General features: G+C 45.6%; 11 non-coding genes across 11 annotated transcripts; all 11 read right to left on the bottom strand.

Annotated features, from left to right (window-relative positions):
- Positions 1 to 313: 313 nt before the first annotated feature.
- Positions 314 to 504, bottom strand: LOC141219560 (U2 spliceosomal RNA). Its single transcript, XR_012288022.1, has one exon. It is a non-coding gene; the product is annotated as a U2 spliceosomal RNA (small nuclear RNA).
- A 6,805-nt stretch (positions 505 to 7,309) lies between these two features.
- On the bottom strand, positions 7,310 to 7,500 carry LOC141219559 (U2 spliceosomal RNA). Its single transcript, XR_012288021.1, has one exon. It is a non-coding gene; the product is annotated as a U2 spliceosomal RNA (small nuclear RNA).
- Positions 7,501 to 8,623: 1,123 nt separating this feature from the next.
- Positions 8,624 to 8,814, bottom strand: LOC141219492 (U2 spliceosomal RNA). The gene has a single exon (XR_012287965.1). It is a non-coding gene; the product is annotated as a U2 spliceosomal RNA (small nuclear RNA).
- A 1,120-nt stretch (positions 8,815 to 9,934) lies between these two features.
- LOC141219558 (U2 spliceosomal RNA) lies at positions 9,935 to 10,125 on the bottom strand. Its single transcript, XR_012288020.1, has one exon. It is a non-coding gene; the product is annotated as a U2 spliceosomal RNA (small nuclear RNA).
- Positions 10,126 to 11,249: 1,124 nt separating this feature from the next.
- Positions 11,250 to 11,440, bottom strand: LOC141219557 (U2 spliceosomal RNA). The gene has a single exon (XR_012288019.1). It is a non-coding gene; the product is annotated as a U2 spliceosomal RNA (small nuclear RNA).
- Positions 11,441 to 12,561: 1,121 nt separating this feature from the next.
- LOC141219555 (U2 spliceosomal RNA) lies at positions 12,562 to 12,752 on the bottom strand. Its single transcript, XR_012288018.1, has one exon. It is a non-coding gene; the product is annotated as a U2 spliceosomal RNA (small nuclear RNA).
- Positions 12,753 to 13,874: 1,122 nt separating this feature from the next.
- On the bottom strand, positions 13,875 to 14,065 carry LOC141219553 (U2 spliceosomal RNA). The gene has a single exon (XR_012288016.1). It is a non-coding gene; the product is annotated as a U2 spliceosomal RNA (small nuclear RNA).
- Positions 14,066 to 15,183: 1,118 nt separating this feature from the next.
- Positions 15,184 to 15,374, bottom strand: LOC141219552 (U2 spliceosomal RNA). Its single transcript, XR_012288015.1, has one exon. It is a non-coding gene; the product is annotated as a U2 spliceosomal RNA (small nuclear RNA).
- A 1,120-nt stretch (positions 15,375 to 16,494) lies between these two features.
- LOC141219551 (U2 spliceosomal RNA) lies at positions 16,495 to 16,685 on the bottom strand. Its single transcript, XR_012288014.1, has one exon. It is a non-coding gene; the product is annotated as a U2 spliceosomal RNA (small nuclear RNA).
- A 1,119-nt stretch (positions 16,686 to 17,804) lies between these two features.
- Positions 17,805 to 17,995, bottom strand: LOC141219550 (U2 spliceosomal RNA). Its single transcript, XR_012288013.1, has one exon. It is a non-coding gene; the product is annotated as a U2 spliceosomal RNA (small nuclear RNA).
- Positions 17,996 to 19,117: 1,122 nt separating this feature from the next.
- LOC141219499 (U2 spliceosomal RNA) lies at positions 19,118 to 19,308 on the bottom strand. Its single transcript, XR_012287972.1, has one exon. It is a non-coding gene; the product is annotated as a U2 spliceosomal RNA (small nuclear RNA).
- Between the last annotated feature and the right edge of the window lie 185 nt (positions 19,309 to 19,493).

Genomic DNA, 19,493 nt, shown 5'->3' with positions numbered 1-19,493 from the left:
TCACCACCTGTAGTTATTTAGGTGAAAGCTCCAAAATGCTTGCCTAATATGTCTGTTTATCCAAAAGGAAGTATAGAGGGAGAGCTAGATAGATAGCATTGCATTGCATTACATTACATGGCAATGCAATGCACAGTTGCTGAAGTTGAACCAAAATGAGCTTGTCATCTGGCTTCTGCAACTTTTAACATGAAAAATCCAATGAGGAGAAGAAAAGCAAAGCCAAAGAGTCCATCCCAAAATCCGACAAACAAGCAAAATGAACAAAAAGCATTGAATTCAATTCTTTCTGATTTTAGAAACTGCATTAAAGAAGGGGTGCACCGGTCCTGGAGATACTGCAATACCAGGTCAATGCGTGGAGTGGACAGAGCAAGCTCTTTTTCCATCTCCCTGTTCTAAAAATCCATTTAATATATGGTCCCCAGATAGGGGACGTATCAGATATTAAACTGATAAGAACAGATACTACACTTGATCTTAGCCAAAAGGCCGAGAAGCGATAACCAGAATTGGTTTCCGACTACGGTGCCACCCAAGGATTCTGAAAAGTCCATTTGTGGAGATGGCCACCTGGACTCCCGTTAAGAAGACATGCTGTCAACCTCTAGATCCCTCACATGCCTGCACTTTTCGGCTTGCTGCTGCTGCAATCCACGCGTTTTAGATCTGCATAACTCCACCTCTTTTAGCACAGTACCCTCAACCCCCGGCTGTTCCCACCCGCCTCAACACCGTTGGAAGGGAGGAGAACCAATTAAGGCGGGGGGGGGGTGGAACGAGCAGCTGTCTACCCTTAGCAGGAGGGTTGCTGATTAATTACCTCTCCTGCTGCTGCTGCTGCTGGCTGTCCAGCAGCAGACTGAAGGTGGCTGCTGCTGTGCGCAGGTATATAAAGGCTCAGAGCCTATTATGACACGCGCAGCCAGCGTTCCATTGCCACATTCCGTCTACTGCAGGCGGGATACCTGGATGGCTGAATGTCACTGAGAAGCTCACAGAGACCGCCATAAGCAACAGTTTAAAAGAATGCCACAGACTAATCAACCAAACTTTTTGGGTTGGTTTCTCTTTTATAGTCTGCAGGCATTAAATGAAAGAAGTCAGTGTTCCAGCAGAGGGAGACAACGTTTCAGAAAAGGCATTGTAGCAAACCAAAAAAGAAATTTTAAGCGCAGCAGAGTAACCAGCTCACATACCTGTTAGCTCAGGTGAGTTTAAAAGGCTGCTGTTGATAACAAGGGCATTTGCTAAATAGATGGTGTGTGTGCAACAATATACTGAAAGGTCAATTATATTGTGCAGCTTATCTCACCACCTGTAGTTATTTAGGTGAAAGCTCCAAAATGCTTGCCTAATATGTCTGTTTATCCAAAAGGAAGTATAGAGGGAGAGCTAGATAGATAGCATTGCATTACATTACATTACATGGCAATGCAATGCACAGTTGCTGAAGTTGAACCAAAATGAGCTTGTCATCTGGCTTCTGCAACTTTTAACATGAAAAATCCAATGAGGAGAAGAAAAGCAAAGCCAAAGAGTAGAGATGAGCGGTGTTCGACTAGAACTGTTCGCCAATCTCAAATTCGAGCTGTTTTGGGCGGTGTTCGAGTTGTTCGACGAACCCGAACGATTTGCAAAAAATTCGGCTGTTCGAGGTTATGTTCGATAACTGTTCGTGCACCAAAAGCGTGTCCTGCATGTCTGGCGCTATTTAGAGCACCAATCATGCAGGGATTGTCTGCCACTCACTGTAATGCCACAGCCATGGTGGTTGTGGCATTACAGTGATTGCCCAAATCGATGGGAACAGTGCCAACAGTGAAACATGAAAAGCCGGCAATTCAGCAGCGGCATACACCGGTACCCGACAATTTAGAACCGAAAGAATAGAGTATCACACATAGATTAGATAGATAGAAACATGTCAGTCACATATATATGAAGTACAGTGACAGTGTTGCTTACTGTACTTGTCATTTAGTGTAAAGGATTTATCAAAAAAAATATTAGTGTTTTCATGCACCGTCTCTTTAAAAAAGCCGGCCGGCAATTCAGCAGCGGTACCCGACAATTTATAACAGACAGAATAGAGCTTCACACATAGATTAGATAGATAGAAACATGTCAGTCATATATATATGAAGTACAGTGATAGTGTTGGTTACTGTACTTGTCATTTAGTATTAAAATAAAGGATTTATTATTAAAAAAATTGGCGTGGGGTTCCCCTTAATTTTAGGCTCTAGCGGAGGTTAAGCAGACGGCTGGGGCAGATGTTTGAAGCCTGGGAAGGGGGTAATACCCACGGAGCTTCCCAGGCTACTAATATCAGCCCCCAGCTGAATACATAGCCTTTACTAGCTATTAAAATGGGGGACCCCCCAAAAAAAATGACGTGGGGTCCCCCCTAATTTAATAGCTAGCAAAGGCTAGGCAGACAGCTGGGGGCTGATATTAATAGCCCAGGAAGGGAGCCATGAATATTGGCCCCCTCCCAGGCTAGAAACACCAGCCGTCAGCCGCCCCAGAAATGGCGCATTCATAGGATGCGCCAATTCTGGCACTTAGCCTCGCTCTTCCACGCTGCCCTGGTGCGGTGGCAGGGGGTAATAGGGTTGGGGTTGATGTCAGCTTATAATGCCAGCTGACATCAAGCCCAGGTTAGTAATGGAGAGGCGTCTATAAGACACCCCCATTACTAACCCCATAGTCAAAGTTAAAAAAAACACAAACACCCAGAATAAAGTCCTTTAATTGAAATAAAGACACAATCCTTTATTGTTCTAAATTAAACCATACTTACCGTCACGCCCATTCCAGCTGAAGCCAACGATCTCCTGCAACAAAAGAAAAATAATAAAGCAACCTCATCCTTACCTTTCCATGGTTCCCACGACAGCTTCAGCTCTGCTACATCGAGATGACAGGCTGGACCGCAGCAGAACGCTGCCATCCAGCCTGTCATCCCGCAGACACTGAGAAGCGCAGGCATGCTTGCGCTGCTCAGCGTCTCTCTGTGACGACATCCAGATGAGCCGAGTTCATGTCCAATGAACTCGGCTCACCTCATGCACGTCACTGACAGCGTGGGAAAATTCTCACGCTGAAGCGGTGAGTGCAGGAGAATTCTCCCACGCTGTCAGTGACGTGCATAAGGTGAGCTCATGTCCAATGAACTCAGCTCACCTCCTGCACGTCACTGACAGCGTGGGAGAATTCTCCTGCACTCAGCGCTTCAGCGTGAGAATTCTCCCGCTGAAGCGCTGAGTGCAGGAGAATTTTCCCACGCTGTCAGTGACGTGCATAAGGTGAGCTCATGTCCAATGAACTCAGCTCACCTCCTGCACGTCACTGACAGCGTGGGAGAATTCTCCTGCACTCAGCGCTTCAGTGTGAGAATTCTCCCACGCTTAAGCGCTGAGTGCAGGAGAATTTTCCCACGCTGTCAGTGACGTGCATGAGGTGAGCCGAGTTCATTGGACATTAACTCGGCTCATCTGGATGCCCTCACAGAGAGACACTGTGGAGCGCAAGCAAGCCTGCGCTTCTCAGTGTCTGCGAGATGACAGGCTGGATGGCAGCGTTCTGCTGCGGTCCAGCCTGTCATCTCGATGTAGCAGAGCTGAAGCTGTCATGGGAACCATGGAAAGGTAAGGATGATGTTGCTTTATTATTTTTCTTTTATTTCAGGAGATCGTTGGCTTCAGCTGGAATGGGCGTGATGGTAAGTATGGTTTAATTTAGAACAATAAAGAATTGTGTGTTTATTTCAATTAAAGGACTTTTTTCTGGGTGTTGTGTTTTTTTTAAATACTTTACTAGAAATTCATGGTGGTCATGTCTAATATTGGCGTGACCCCATGAATTTCGGGCTTAGGGCCAGCTGATAATGCCAAGCTGGCCCTAACCCCTTTATTACCCAGTGAGCCACCGCATCAGGGCCCTGGATGAGTTGGGTACAGCGCCAGAAGATGGCGCTTCTATGAACGCGCCATTTTCCGGGGTGGCTGCGGACTGCAATTTGCAGCGGGGGTGGCCCAGAAAGCTTGGGCCTCCCTGCGCTGCGGATTCCAGCCCCCAGCTGCCTAGTTGTACCTGGCTGGACACAAAAACAGGGCGAAGCCCCACGTCAATTTTCTTTAAATTATTTCATGAAATAATTAAGAAAAAAAGGGCTTCCCTATATTGTTGTGTCCGGCCAGGTACAAATAGGCAGCTGGTGGTTGGGGGCAGCCCGTTCCTGCCTGCTGTACCTGGCTGGACACAAATATAGTGCGAAGCCCCACGTCAATTTTTTTAAAATTATTTCATGAATTTCCTGAAATAATTTAAAAAAATTGAAGTGGGGCTTCGCACTATATTTGTGTCCAGCCAGGTACAGCAGGCAGGAACGGGCTGCCCCCATCCACCAGCTGCCTATTTGTACCTGGCCGGACACAACAATATAGGGAAGCCCTTTTTTTCTTAATTATTTCATGAATTTCATGAAATAATTAAAAAAAATTGATGTGGGGCTTCGCACTATATTTGTGTCCAGCCAGGTACAGCAGGCAGGAACGGGCTGCCCCCATCCACCAGCTGCCTATTTGTACCTGGCCGGACACAACAATATAGGGAAGGCCTTTTTTTCTTAATTATTTCATGAAGTTCATGAAATAATTAAAAAAAAAGTACGTGGGGCTTCGCCCTATTTTTGTGTCCAGCCAGGTACAACTAGGCAGCTGGGGGCTGGAATCTGCAGCGCAGGGAGGCCCAAGCTTTCTGGGCCCCCCCCCCGCTACAAATTGCAGTCCGCAGCCACCCCGGAAAATGGCGCGTTCATAGAAGCGCCATCTTCTGGCGCTGTACCCAACTCATCCAGGGCCCTGGTGCGGTGGCTCACTGGGTAATAAAGGGGTTAGGGCCAGCTTGGTATTATCAGCTGGCCCCAAGCCCAAAATTCATGGGGTCACGCCAGTATTAGACATGACCGCCATGAATTTCTAGTAAAGTATTTAAAAAAAACACAACACCCAGAATAAAGTCCTTTAATTGAAATAAAGACACAATTCTTTATTGTTCTAAATTAAACCATACTTACCATCACACCCATTCCAGCTGAAGCCAACGATCTCCTGCACTAAAAGAAAAATAATAAACCAACCTCATCCTTACCTTTCCATGGTTCCCACGACAGCTTCAGCTCTGCTACATCGAGATGACTGGCTGGACCGCAGCAGAACGCTGCCATCCAGTCTGTCATCCCGCAGACACTGAGAAGCGCAGGCATGCTTGCGCTCCTCACTGTCTCTCTGTGACGGCATCCAGATGAGCCGAGGTCATGTCCAATGAACTCGGCTCACCTCATGCACGTCACTGACAGCGTGGGAAAATTCTCACGCTGAAGTGCTGAGTGCAGGAGAATTCTCCCACGCTGTCAGTGATGTGCATGAGGTGAGCTCATGTCCAATGAACTCAGCTCACCTCCTGCACGTCACTGACAGCGTGGGAAAATTCTCCTGCAATCAGCGCTTCAGCGTGAGAATTTTCCCACGCTGTCAGTGACGTGCATGAGGTGAGCCGAGTTCATTGGACATGAACTCGGCTCATCTGGATGTCGTCACAGAGAGACGCTGAGCAGCGCAAGCAAGCCTGCGCTTCTCAGTGTCTGCGGGATGACAGGCTGGATGGCAGCGTTCTGCTGCGGTCCAGCCTGTCATCTCGATGTAGCAGAGCTGAAGCTGTCGTGGGAACCATGGAAAGGTAAGGATGAGGTTGCTTTATTATTTTTCTTTTATTGCAGGAGATCGTTGGCTTCAGCTGGAATGGGCGTGATGGTAAGTATGGTTTAATTTAGAACAATAAAGGATTGTGTCTTTATTTCAATTAAAGGACTTTATTCTGGGTGTTTGGGTTTTTTTTAACTTTGACTATGGGGTTAGTAATGGGGGTGTCTTATAGACGCCTCTCCATTACTAACCTGGGCTTGATGTCAGCTGGCATTATAAGCTGACATCAACCCCAACCCTATTACCCCCTGCCACCGCACCAGGGCAGCGTGGAAGAGCGAGGCTAAGTGCCAGAATTGGCGCATCCTATGAATGCGCCATTTCTGGGGCGGCTGACGGCTGGTGTTTCTAGCCTGGGAGGGGGCCAATATTCATGGCTCCCTTCCTGGGCTATTAATATCAGCCCCCAGCTGTCTGCCTAGCCTTTGCTAGCTATTAAATTAGGGGGGACCCCACGTCATTTTTTTTGGGGGGTCCCCCATTTTAATAGCTAGTAAAGGCTATGTATTCAGCTGGGGGCTGATATTAGTAGCCTGGGAAGCTCCGTGGGTATTACCCCCTTCCCAGGCTTCAAACATCTGCCCCAGCCGTCTGCTTAACCTCCGCTAGAGCCTAAAATTAAGGGGAACCCCACGCCAATTTTTTTAATAATAAATCCTTTATTTTAATACTAAATGACAAGTACAGTAACCAACACTATCACTGTACTTCATATATATGTGACTGACATGTTTCTATCTATCTAATCTATGTGTGATGCTCTATTCTGTCTGTTATAAATTGTCGGGTACCGCTGCTGAATTGCCGGCCGGCTTTTTTAAAGAGACAGTGCATGAAAACACTATTATTTTTTTAAATAAATCCTTTACACTAAATGACAAGTACAGTAAGCAACACTGTCACTGTACTTATTATATATGTGACTGACATGTTTCTATCTATCTAATCTATGTGTGAAGCTCTATTCTTTCTGTTCTAAATTGTCGGGTACAGCTGCTGAATTGCCGGCCGGCTTTTTTAAAGAGACGGTGCATGAAAACACTAATATTTTTTTTAATAAATCCTTTACACTAAATGACAAGTGCAGTAACCAACACTGTCACTGTGCTTCTTATATGTGTGACTGACATGTTTCTATCTATCTAATCTATGTGTGATGCTCTATTCCTTCTTGTCTAAATTGTCGGGTACCGGTGTATGCCGCTGCTGAATTTGCCGGCCGGCTTTTTTAAAGAGAGTGTCTTCTGAGCAGTTTGTCAGCTTTTGGACACCTTTGCAGGTGTTTTCTATGTGTTTCTATGTGTTTTTGTTTGCCTGCCATTGGTTTTAACGGTGTTCGACGGTGTTCTAAGGTGTTCGACGAACAGTTCGACGAACAGTTCCTCGAACATCCCGGTGTTCGACGAACCGAACCGAACCCGAACACTACGGGGGTGGCTCAACACTACCAAAGAGTCCATCCCAAAATCCGACAAACAAGCAAAATGAACAAAAAGCATTGAATTCAATTCTTTCTGATTTTAGAAACTGCATTAAAGAAGGGGTGCACCGGTCCTGGAGATACTGCAATACCAGGTCAATGCGTGGAGTGGACAGAGCAAGCTCTTTTTCCATCTCCCTGTTCTAAAAATCCATTTAATATATGGTCCCCAGATAGGGGACGTATCAGATATTAAACTGATAAGAACAGATACTACACTTGATCTTAGCCAAAAGGCCGAGAAGCGATAACCAGAATTAGTTTCCGACTACGGTGCCACCCAAGGATTCTGAAATGTCCATTTGTGGAGATGGCCACCTGGACTCCCGTTAAGAAGACATGCTGTCAACCTCTAGATCCCTCACATGCCTGCACTTTTCGGCTTGCTGCTGCTGCAATCCACGCGTTTTAGATCTGCATAACTCCACCTCTTTTAGCACAGTACCCTCAACCCCCGGCTGTTCCCACCCGCCTCAACACCGTTGGAAGGGAGGAGAACCAATTAAGGAGGGGGGGGGGGGGTGGAACGAGCAGCTGTCTAACCTTAGCAGGAGGGTTGCTGATTAATTACCTCTCCTGCTGCTGCTGCTGCTGGCTGTCCAGCAGCAGACTGAAGGTGGCTGCTGCTGTGCGCAGGTATATAAAGGCTCAGAGCCTATTATGACACGCGCAGCCAGCGTTCCATTGCCACATTCCGTCTACTGCAGGCGGGATACCTGGATGGCTGAATGTCACTGAGAAGCTCACAGAGACCGCCATAAGCAACAGTTTAAAAGAATGCCACAGACTAATCAACCAAACTTTTTGGGTTGGTTTCTCTTTTATAGTCTGCAGGCATTAAATGAAAGAAGTCAGTGTTCCAGCAGAGGGAGACAACGTTTCAGAAAAGGCATTGTAGCAAACCAAAAAAGAAATTTTAAGCGCAGCAGAGTAACCAGCTCACATACCTGTTAGCTCAGGTGAGTTTAAAAGGCTGCTGTTGATAACAAGGGCATTTGCTAAATAGATGGTGTGTGTGCAACAATATACTGAAAGGTCAATTATATTGTGCAGCTTATCTCACCACCTGTAGTTATTTAGGTGAAAGCTCCAAAATGCTTGCCTAATATGTCTGTTTATCCAAAAGGTAGTATAGAGGGAGAGCTAGATAGATAGCATTGCATTACATTACATTACATGGCAATGCAATGCACAGTTGCTGAAGTTGAACCAAAATGAGCTTGTCATCTGGCTTCTGCAACTTTTAACATGAAAAATCCAATGAGGAGAAGAAAAGCAAAGCCAAAGAGTCCATCCCAAAATCCGACAAACAAGCAAAATGAACAAAAAGCATTGAATTCAATTCTTTCTGATTTTAGAAACTGCATTAAAGAAGGGGTGCACCGGTCCTGGAGATACTGCAATACCAGGTCAATGCGTGGAGTGGACAGAGCAAGCTCTTTTTCCATCTCCCTGTTCTAAAAATCCATTTAATATATGGTCCCCAGATAAGGGACGTATCAGATATTAAACTGATAAGAACAGATACTACACTTGATCTTAGCCAAAAGGCCGAGAAGCGATAACCAGAATTGGTTTCCGACTACGGTGCCACCCAAGGATTCTGAAAAGTCCATTTGTGGAGATAGCCACCTGGACTCCCGTTAAGAAGACATGCTGTCAACCTCTAGATCCCTCACATGCCTGCACTTTTCGGCTTGCTGCTGCTGCAATCCACGCGTTTTAGATCTGCATAACTCCACCTCTTTTAGCACAGTACCCTCAACCCCCGGCTGTTCCCACCCGCCTCAACACCGTTGGAAGGGAGGAGAACCAATTAAGGCGGGGGGGGGGTGGAACGAGCAGCTGTCTACCCTTAGCAGGAGGGTTGCTGATTAATTACCTCTCCTGCTGCTGCTGCTGCTGGCTGTCCAGCAGCAGACTGAAGGTGGCTGCTGCTGTGCGCAGGTATATAAAGGCTCAGAGCCTATTATGACACGCGCAGCCAGCGTTCCATTGCCACATTCCGTCTACTGCAGGCGGGATACCTGGATGGCTGAATGTCACTGAGAAGCTCACAGAGACCGCCATAAGCAACAGTTTAAAAGAATGCCACAGACTAATCAACCAAACTTTTTGGGTTGGTTTCTCTTTTATAGTCTGCAGGCATTAAATGAAAGAAGTCAGTGTTCCAGCAGAGGGAGACAACGTTTCAGAAAAGGCATTGTAGCAAACCAAAAAAGAAATTTTAAGCGCAGCAGAGTAACCAGCTCACATACCTGTTAGCTCAGGTGAGTTTAAAAGGCTGCTGTTGATAACAAGGGCATTTGCTAAATAGATGGTGTGTGTGCAACAATATACTGAAAGGTCAATTATATTGTGCAGCTTATCTCACCACCTGTAGTTATTTAGGTGAAAGCTCCAAAATGCTTGCCTAATATGTCTGTTTATCCAAAAGGAAGTATAGAGGGAGAGCTAGATAGATAGCATTGCATTACATTACATTACATGGCAATGCAATGCACAGTTGCTGAAGTTGAACCAAAATGAGCTTGTCATCTGGCTTCTGCAACTTTTAACATGAAAAATCCAATGAGGAGAAGAAAAGCAAAGCCAAAGAGTCCATCCCAAAATCCGACAAACAAGCAAAATGAACAAAAAGCATTGAATTCAATTCTTTCTGATTTTAGAAACTGCATTAAAGAAGGGGTGCACCGGTCCTGGAGATACTGCAATACCAGGTCAATGCGTGGAGTGGACAGAGCAAGCTCTTTTTCCATCTCCCTGTTCTAAAAATCCATTTAATATATGGTCCCCAGATAGGGGACGTATCAGATATTAAACTGATAAGAACAGATACTACACTTGATCTTAGCCAAAAGGCCGAGAAGCGATAACCAGAATTGGTTTCCGACTACGGTGCCACCCAAGGATTCTGAAAAGTCCATTTGTGGAGATGGCCACCTGGACTCCCGTTAAGAAGACATGCTGTCAACCTCTAGATCCCTCACATGCCTGCACTTTTCGGCTTGCTGCTGCTGCAATCCACGCGTTTTAGATCTGCATAACTCCACCTCTTTTAGCACAGTACCCTCAACCCCCGACTGTTCCCACCCGCCTCAACACCGTTGGAAGGGAGGAGAACCAATTAAGGCGGGGGGGGGGGGGGTGGAACGAGCAGCTGTCTACCCTTAGCAGGAGGGTTGCTGATTAATTACCTCTCCTGCTGCTGCTGCTGCTGGCTGTCCAGCAGCAGACTGAAGGTGGCTGCTGCTGTGCGCAGGTATATAAAGGCTCAGAGCCTATTATGACACGCGCAGCCAGCGTTCCATTGCCACATTCCGTCTACTGCAGGCGGGATACCTGGATGGCTGAATGTCACTGAGAAGCTCACAGAGACCGCCATAAGCAACAGTTTAAAAGAATGCCACAGACTAATCAACCAAACTTTTTGGGTTGGTTTCTCTTTTATAGTCTGCAGGCATTAAATGAAAGAAGTCAGTGTTCCAGCAGAGGGAGACAACGTTTCAGAAAAGGCATTGTAGCAAACCAAAAAAGAAATTTTAAGCGCAGCAGAGTAACCAGCGCACATACCTGTTAGCTCAGGTGAGTTTAAAAGGCTGCTGTTGATAACAAGGGCATTTGCTAAATAGATGGTGTGTGTGCAACAATATACTGAAAGGTCAATTATATTGTGCAGCTTATCTCACCACCTGTAGTTATTTAGGTGAAAGCTCCAAAATGCTTGCCTAATATGTCTGTTTATCCAAAAGGAAGTATAGAGGGAGAGCTAGATAGATAGCATTGCATTACATTACATTACATGGCAATGCAATGCACAGTTGCTGAAGTTGAACCAAAATGAGCTTGTCATCTGGCTTCTGCAACTTTTAACATGAAAAATCCAATGAGGAGAAGAAAAGCAAAGCCAAAGAGTCCATCCCAAAATCCGACAAACAAGCAAAATGAACAAAAAGCATTGAATTCAATTCTTTCTGATTTTAGAAACTGCATTAAAGAAGGGGTGCACCGGTCCTGGAGATACTGCAATACCAGGTCAATGCGTGGAGTGGACAGAGCAAGCTCTTTTTCCATCTCCCTGTTCTAAAAATCCATTTAATATATGGTCCCCAGATAGGGGACGTATCAGATATTAAACTGATAAGAACAGATACTACACTTGATCTTAGCCAAAAGGCCGAGAAGCGATAACCAGAATTGGTTTCCGACTACGGTGCCACCCAAGGATTCTGAAAAGTCCATTTGTGGAGATGGCCACCTGGACTCCCGTTAAGAAGACATGCTGTCAACCTCTAGATCCCTCACATGCCTGCACTTTTCGGCTTGCTGCTGCTGCAATCCACGCGTTTTAGATCTGCATAACTCCACCTCTTTTAGCACAGTACCCTCAACCCCCGGCTGTTCCCACCCGCCTCAACACCGTTGGAAGGGAGGAGAATCAATTAAGGCGGGGGGGGGGGTGGAACGAGCAGCTGTCTACCCTTAGCAGGAGGGTTGCTGATTAATTACCTCTCCTGCTGCTGCTGCTGCTGGCTGTCCAGCAGCAGACTGAAGGTGGCTGCTGCTGTGCGCAGGTATATAAAGGCTCAGAGCCTATTATGACACGCGCAGCCAGCGTTCCATTGCCACATTCCGTCTACTGCAGGCGGGATACCTGGATGGCTGAATGTCACTGAGAAGCTCACAGAGACCGCCATAAGCAACAGTTTAAAAGAATGCCACAGACTAATCAACCAAACTTTTTGGGTTGGTTTCTCTTTTATAGTCTGCAGGCATTAAATGAAAGAAGTCAGTGTTCCAGCAGAGGGAGACAACGTTTCAGAAAAGGCATTGTAGCAAACCAAAAAAGAAATTTTAAGCGCAGCAGAGTAACCAGCTCACATACCTGTTAGCTCAGGTGAGTTTAAAAGGCTGCTGTTGATAACAAGGGCATTTGCTAAATAGATGGTGTGTGTGCAACAATATACTGAAAGGTCAATTATATTGTGCAGCTTATCTCACCACCTGTAGTTATTTAGATGAAAGCTCCAAAATGCTTGCCTAATATGTCTGTTTATCCAAAAGGAAGTATAGAGGGAGAGCTAGATAGATAGCATTGCATTACATTACATTACATGGCAATGCAATGCACAGTTGCTGAAGTTGAACCAAAATGAGCTTGTCATCTGGCTTCTGCAACTTTTAACATGAAAAATCCAATGAGGAGAAGAAAAGCAAAGCCAAAGAGTCCATCCCAAAATCCGACAAACAAGCAAAATGAACAAAAAGCATTGAATTCAATTCTTTCTGATTTTAGAAACTGCATTAAAGAAGGGGTGCACCGGTCCTGGAGATACTGCAATACCAGGTCAATGCGTGGAGTGGACAGAGCAAGCTCTTTTTCCATCTCCCTGTTCTAAAAATCCATTTAATATATGGTCCCCAGATAGGGGACGTATCAGATATTAAACTGATAAGAACAGATACTACACTTGATCTTAGCCAAAAGGCCGAGAAGCGATAACCAGAATTGGTTTCCGACTACGGTGCCACCCAAGGATTCTGAAAAGTCCATTTGTGGAGATGGCCACCTGGACTCCCGTTAAGAAGACATGCTGTCAACCTCTAGATCCCTCACATGCCTGCACTTTTCGGCTTGCTGCTGCTGCAATCCACGCGTTTTAGATCTGCATAACTCCACCTCTTTTAGCACAGTACCCTCAACCCCCGGCTGTTCCCACCCGCCTCAACACCGTTGGAAGGGAGGAGAACCAATTAAGGCGGGGGGGGGGGGTGGAACGAGCAGCTGTCTACCCTTAGCAGGAGGGTTGCTGATTAATTACCTCTCCTGCTGCTGCTGCTGCTGGCTGTCCAGCAGCAGACTGAAGGTGGCTGCTGCTGTGCGCAGGTATATAAAGGCTCAGAGCCTATTATGACACGCGCAGCCAGCGTTCCATTGCCACATTCCGTCTACTGCAGGCGGGATACCTGGATGGCTGAATGTCACTGAGAAGCTCACAGAGACCGCCATAAGCAACAGTTTAAAAGAATGCCACAGACTAATCAACCAAACTTTTTGGGTTGGTTTCTCTTTTATAGTCTGCAGGCATTAAATGAAAGAAGTCAGTGTTCCAGCAGAGGGAGACAACGTTTCAGAAAAGGCATTGTAGCAAACCAAAAAAGAAATTTTAAGCGCAGCAGAGTAACCAGCTCACATACCTGTTAGCTCAGGTGAGTTTAAAAGGCTGCTGTTGATAACAAGGGCATTTGCTAAATAGATGGTGTGTGTGCAACAATATACTGAAAGGTCAATTATATTGTGCAGCTTATCTCACCACCTGTAGTTATTTAGGTGAAAGCTCCAAAATGCTTGCCTAATATGTCTGTTTATCCAAAAGGAAGTATAGAGGGAGAGCTAGATAGATAGCATTGCATTACATTACATTACATGGCAATGCAATGCACAGTTGCTGAAGTTGAACCAAAATGAGCTTGTCATCTGGCTTCTGCAACTTTTAACATGAAAAATCCAATGAGGAGAAGAAAAGCAAAGCCAAAGAGTCCATCCCAAAATCCGACAAACAAGCAAAATGAACAAAAAGCATTGAATTCAATTCTTTCTGATTTTAGAAACTGCATTAAAGAAGGGGTGCACCGGTCCTGGAGATACTGCAATACCAGGTCAATGCGTGGAGTGGACAGAGCAAGCTCTTTTTCCATCTCCCTGTTCTAAAAATCCATTTAATATATGGTCCCCAGATAGGGGACGTATCAGATATTAAACTGATAAGAACAGATACTACACTTGATCTTAGCCAAAAGGCCGAGAAGCGATAACCAGAATTGGTTTCCGACTACGGTGCCACCCAAGGATTCTGAAAAGTCCATTTGTGGAGATGGCCACCTGGACTCCCGTTAAGAAGACATGCTGTCAACCTCTAGATCCCTCACATGCCTGCACTTTTCGGCTTGCTGCTGCTGCAATCCACGCGTTTTAGATCTGCATAACTCCACCTCTTTTAGCACAGTACCCTCAACCCCCGGCTGTTCCCACCCGCCTCAACACCGTTGGAAGGGAGGAGAACCAATTAAGGCGGGGGGGGTGGAACGAGCAGCTGTCTACCCTTAGCAGGAGGGTTGCTGATTAATTACCTCTCCTGCTGCTGCTGCTGCTGGCTGTCCAGCAGCAGACTGAAGGTGGCTGCTGCTGTGCGCAGGTATATAAAGGCTCAGAGCCTATTATGACACGCGCAGCCAGCGTTCCATTGCCACATTCCGTCTACTGCAGGCGGGATACCTGGATGGCTGAATGTCACTGAGAAGCTCACAGAGACCGCCATAAGCAACAGTTTAAAAGAATGCCACAGACTAATCAACCAAACTTTTTGGGTTGGTTTCTCTTTTATAGTCTGCAGGCATTAAATGAAAGAAGTCAGTGTTCCAGCAGAGGGAGACAACGTTTCAGAAAAGGCATTGTAGCAAACCAAAAAAGAAATTTTAAGCGCAGCAGAGTAACCAGCTCACATACCTGTTAGCTCAGGTGAGTTTAAAAGGCTGCTGTTGATAACAAGGGCATTTGCTAAATAGATGGTGTGTGTGCAACAATATACTGAAAGGTCAATTATATTGTGCAGCTTATCTCACCACCTGTAGTTATTTAGGTGAAAGATCCAAAATGCTTGCCTAATATGTCTGTTTATCCAAAAGGAAGTATAGAGGGAGAGCTAGATAGATAGCATTGCATTACATTACATTACATGGCAATGCAATGCACAGTTGCTGAAGTTGAACCAAAATGAGCTTGTCATCTGGCTTCTGCAACTTTTAACATGAAAAATCCAATGAGGAGAAGAAAAGCAAAGCCAAAGAGTCCATCCCAAAATCCGACAAACAAGCAAAATGAACAAAAAGCATTGAATTCAATTCTTTCTGATTTTAGATACTGCATTAAAGAAGGGGTGCACCGGTCCTGGAGATACTGCAATACCAGGTCAATGCGTGGAGTGGACAGAGCAAGCTCTTTTTCCATCTCCCTGTTCTAAAAATCCATTTAATATATGGTCCCCAGATAGGGGACGTATCAGATATTAAACTGATAAGAACAGATACTACACTTGATCTTAGCCAAAAGGCCGAGAAGCGATAACCAGAATTGGTTTCCGACTACGGTGCCACCCAAGGATTCTGAAAAGTCCATTTGTGGAGATGGCCACCTGGACTCCCGTTAAGAAGACATGCTGTCAACCTCTAGATCCCTCACATGCCTGCACTTTTCGGCTTGCTGCTGCTGCAATCCACGCGTTTTAGATCTGCATAACTCCACCTCTTTTAGCACAGTACCCTCAACCCCCGGCTGTTCCCACCCGCCTCAACACCGTTGGAAGGGAGGAGAACCAATTAAGGCGGGGGGGGGGTGGAACGAGCAGCTGTCTACCCTTAGCAGGAGGGTTGCTGATTAATTACCTCTCCTGCTGCTGCTGCTGCTGGCTGTCCAGCAGCAGACTGAAGGTGGCTGCTGCTGTGCGCAGGTATATAAAGGCTCAGAGCCTATTATGACACGCGCAGCCAGCGTTCCATTGCCACATTCCGTCTACTGCAGGCGGGATACCTGGATGGCTGAATGTCACTGAGAAGCTCACAGAGACCGCCATAAGCAACAGTTTAAAAGAATGCCACAGACTAATCAACCAAACTTTTTGGGTTGGTTTCTCTTTTATAGTCTGCAGGCATTAAATGAAAGAAGTCAGTGTTCCAGCAGAGGGAGACAACGTTTCAGAAAAGGCATTGTAGCAAACCAAAAAAGAAATTTTAAGCGCAGCAGAGTAACCAGCTCACATACCTGTTAGCTCAGGTGAGTTTAAAAGGCTGCTGTTGATAACAAGGGCATTTGCTAAATAGATGGTGTGTGTGCAACAATATACTGAAAGGTCAATTATATTGTGCAGCTTATCTCACCACCTGTAGTTATTTAGGTGAAAGCTCCAAAATGCTTGCCTAATATGTCTGTTTATCCAAAAGGAAGTATAGAGGGAGAGCTAGATAGATAGCATTGCATTACATTACATTACATGGCAATGCAATGCACAGTTGCTGAAGTTGAACCAAAATGAGCTTGTCATCTGGCTTCTGCAACTTTTAACATGAAAAATCCAATGAGGAGAAGAAAAGCAAAGCCAAAGAGTCCATCCCAAAATCCGACAAACAAGCAAAATGAACAAAAAGCATTGAATTCAATTCTTTCTGATTTTAGAAACTGCATTAAAGAAGGGGTGCACCGGTCCTGGAGATACTGCAATACCAGGTCAATGCGTGGAGTGGACAGAGCAAGCTCTTTTTCCATCTCCCTGTTCTAAAAATCCATTTAATATATGGTCCCCAGATAGGGGACGTATCAGATATTAAACTGATAAGAACAGATACTACACTTGATCTTAGCCAAAAGGCCGAGAAGCGATAACCAGAATTGGTTTCCGACTACGGTGCCACCCAAGGATTCTGAAAAGTCCATTTGTGGAGATGGCCACCTGGACTCCCGTTAAGAAGACATGCTGTCAACCTCTAGATCCCTCACATGCCTGCACTTTTCGGCTTGCTGCTGCTGCAATCCACGCGTTTTAGATCTGCATAACTCCACCTCTTTTAGCACAGTACCCTCAACCCCCGACTGTTCCCACCCGCCTCAACACCGTTGGAAGGGAGGAAAACCAATTAAGGCGGGCGGGGGTGGAACGAGCAGCTGTCTACCCTTAGCAGGAGGGTTGCTGATTAATTACCTCTCCTGCTGCTGCTGCTGCTGGCTGTCCAGCAGCAGACTGAAGGTGGCTGCTGCTGTGCGCAGGTATATAAAGGCTCAGAGCCTATTATGACACGCGCAGCCAGCGTTCCATTGCCACATTCCGTCTACTGCAGGCGGGATACCTGGATGGCTGAATGTCACTGAGAAGCTCACAGAGACCGCCATAAGCAACAGTTTAAAAGAATGCCACAGACTAATCAACCAAACTTTTTGGGTTGGTTTCTCTTTTATAGTCTGCAGGCATTAAATGAAAGAAGTCAGTGTTCCAGCAGAGGGAGACAACGTTTCAGAAAAGGCATTGTAGCAAACCAAAAAAGAAATTTTAAGCGCAGCAGAGTAACCAGCTCACATACCTGTTAGCTCAGGTGAGTTTAAAAGGCTGCTGTTGATAACAAGGGCATTTGCTAAATAGATGGTGTGTGTGCAACAATATACTGAAAGGTCAATTATATTGTGCAGCTTATCTCACCACCTGTAGTTATTTAGGTGAAAGCTCCAAAATGCTTGCCTAATATGTCTGTTTATCCAAAAGGAAGTATAGAGGGAGAGCTAGATAGATAGCATTGCATTACATTACATTACATGGCAATGCAATGCACAGTTGCTGAAGTTGAACCAAAATGAGCTTGTCATCTGGCTTCTGCAACTTTTAACATGAAAAATCCAATGAGGAGAAGAAAAGCAAAGCCAAAGAGTCCATCCCAAAATCCGACAAACAAGCAAAATGAACAAAAAGCATTGAATTCAATTCTTTCTGATTTTAGATACTGCATTAAAGAAGGGGTGCACCGGTCCTGGAGATACTGCAATACCAGGTCAATGCGTGGAGTGGACAGAGCAAGCTCTTTTTCCATCTCCCTGTTCTAAAAATCCATTTAATATATGGTCCCCAGATAGGGGACGTATCAGATATTAAACTGATAAGAACAGATACTACACTTGATCTTAGCCAAAAGGCCGAGAAGCGATAACCAGAATTGGTTTCCGACTACGGTGCCACCCAAGGATTCTGAAAAGTCCATTTGTGGAGATGGCCACCTGGACTCCCGTTAAGAAGACATGCTGTCAACCTCTAGATCCCTCACATGCCTGCACTTTTCGGCTTGCTGCTGCTGCAATCCACGCGTTTTAGATCTGCATAACTCCACCTCTTTTAGCACAGTACCCTCAACCCCCGGCTGTTCCCACCCGCCTCAACACCGTTGGAAGGGAGGAGAACCAATTAAGGCGGGGGGGGGGGGTGGAACGAGCAGCTGTCTACCCTTAGCAGGAGGGTTGCTGATTAATTACCTCTCCTGCTGCTGCTGCTGCTGGCTGTCCAGCAGCAGACTGAAGGTGGCTGCTGCTGTGCGCAGGTATATAAAGGCTCAGAGCCTATTATGACACGCGCAGCCAGCGTTCCATTGCCACATTCCGTCTACTGCAGGCGGGATACCTGGATGGCTGAATGTCACTGAGAAGCTCACAGAGACCGCCATAAGCAACAGTTTAAAAGAATGCCACAGACTAATCAACCAAACTTTTTGGGTTGGTTTCTCTTTTATAGTCTGCAGGCATTAAATGAAAGAAGTCAGTGTTCCAGCAGAGGGAGACAACGTTTCAGAAAAGGCATTGTAGCAAACCAAAAAAGAAATTTTAAGCGCAGCAGAGTAACCAGCTCACATACCTGTTAGCTCAGGTGAGTTTAAAAGGCTGCTGTTGATAACAAGGGCATTTGCTAAATAGATGGTGTGTGTGCAACAATATACTGAAAGGTCAATTATATTGTGCAGCTTATCTCACCACCTGTAGTTATTTAGGTGAAAGCTCCAAAATGCTTGCCTAATATGTCTGTTTATCCAAAAGGAAGTATAGAGGGAGAGCTAGATAGATAGCATTGCATTACATTACATTACATGGCAATGCAATGCACAGTTGCTGAAGTTGAACCAAAATGAGCTTGTCATCTGGCTTCTGCAACTTTTAACATGAAAAATCCAATGAGGAGAAGAAAAGCAAAGCCAAAGAGTCCATCCCAAAATCCGACAAACAAGCAAAATGAACAAAAAGCATTGAATTCAATTCTTTCTGATTTTAGAAACTGCATTAAAGAAGGGGTGCACCGGTCCGGGAGATACTGCAATACCAGGTCAATGCGTGGAGTGGACAGAGCAAGCTCTTTTTCCATCTCCCTGTTCTAAAAATCCATTTAATATATGGTCCCCAGATAGGGGACGTATCAGATATTAAACTGATAAGAACAGATACTACACTTGATCTTAGCCAAAAGGCCGAGAAGCGATAACCAGAATTGGTTTCCGACTACGGTGCCACCCAAGGATTCTGAAAAGTCCATTTGTGGAGATGGCCACCTGGACTCCCGTTAAGAAGACATGCTGTCAACCTCTAGATCCCTCACATGCCTGCACTTTTCGGCTTGCTGCTGCTGCAATCCACGCGTTTTAGATCTGCATAACTCCACCTCTTT

This window comes from Phyllobates terribilis, unplaced genomic scaffold, assembly GCF_046119375.1.
Source record: "Phyllobates terribilis strain yellow unplaced genomic scaffold, ASM4611937v1 Scaffold_274__1_contigs__length_2534360, whole genome shotgun sequence".
Classification (NCBI taxonomy): Eukaryota; Metazoa; Chordata; class Amphibia; order Anura; family Dendrobatidae; genus Phyllobates; species Phyllobates terribilis.
The sequence above is the reverse complement of the archived record's forward strand: the minus strand, read 5'-3'. Positions and strand labels throughout refer to the sequence as shown.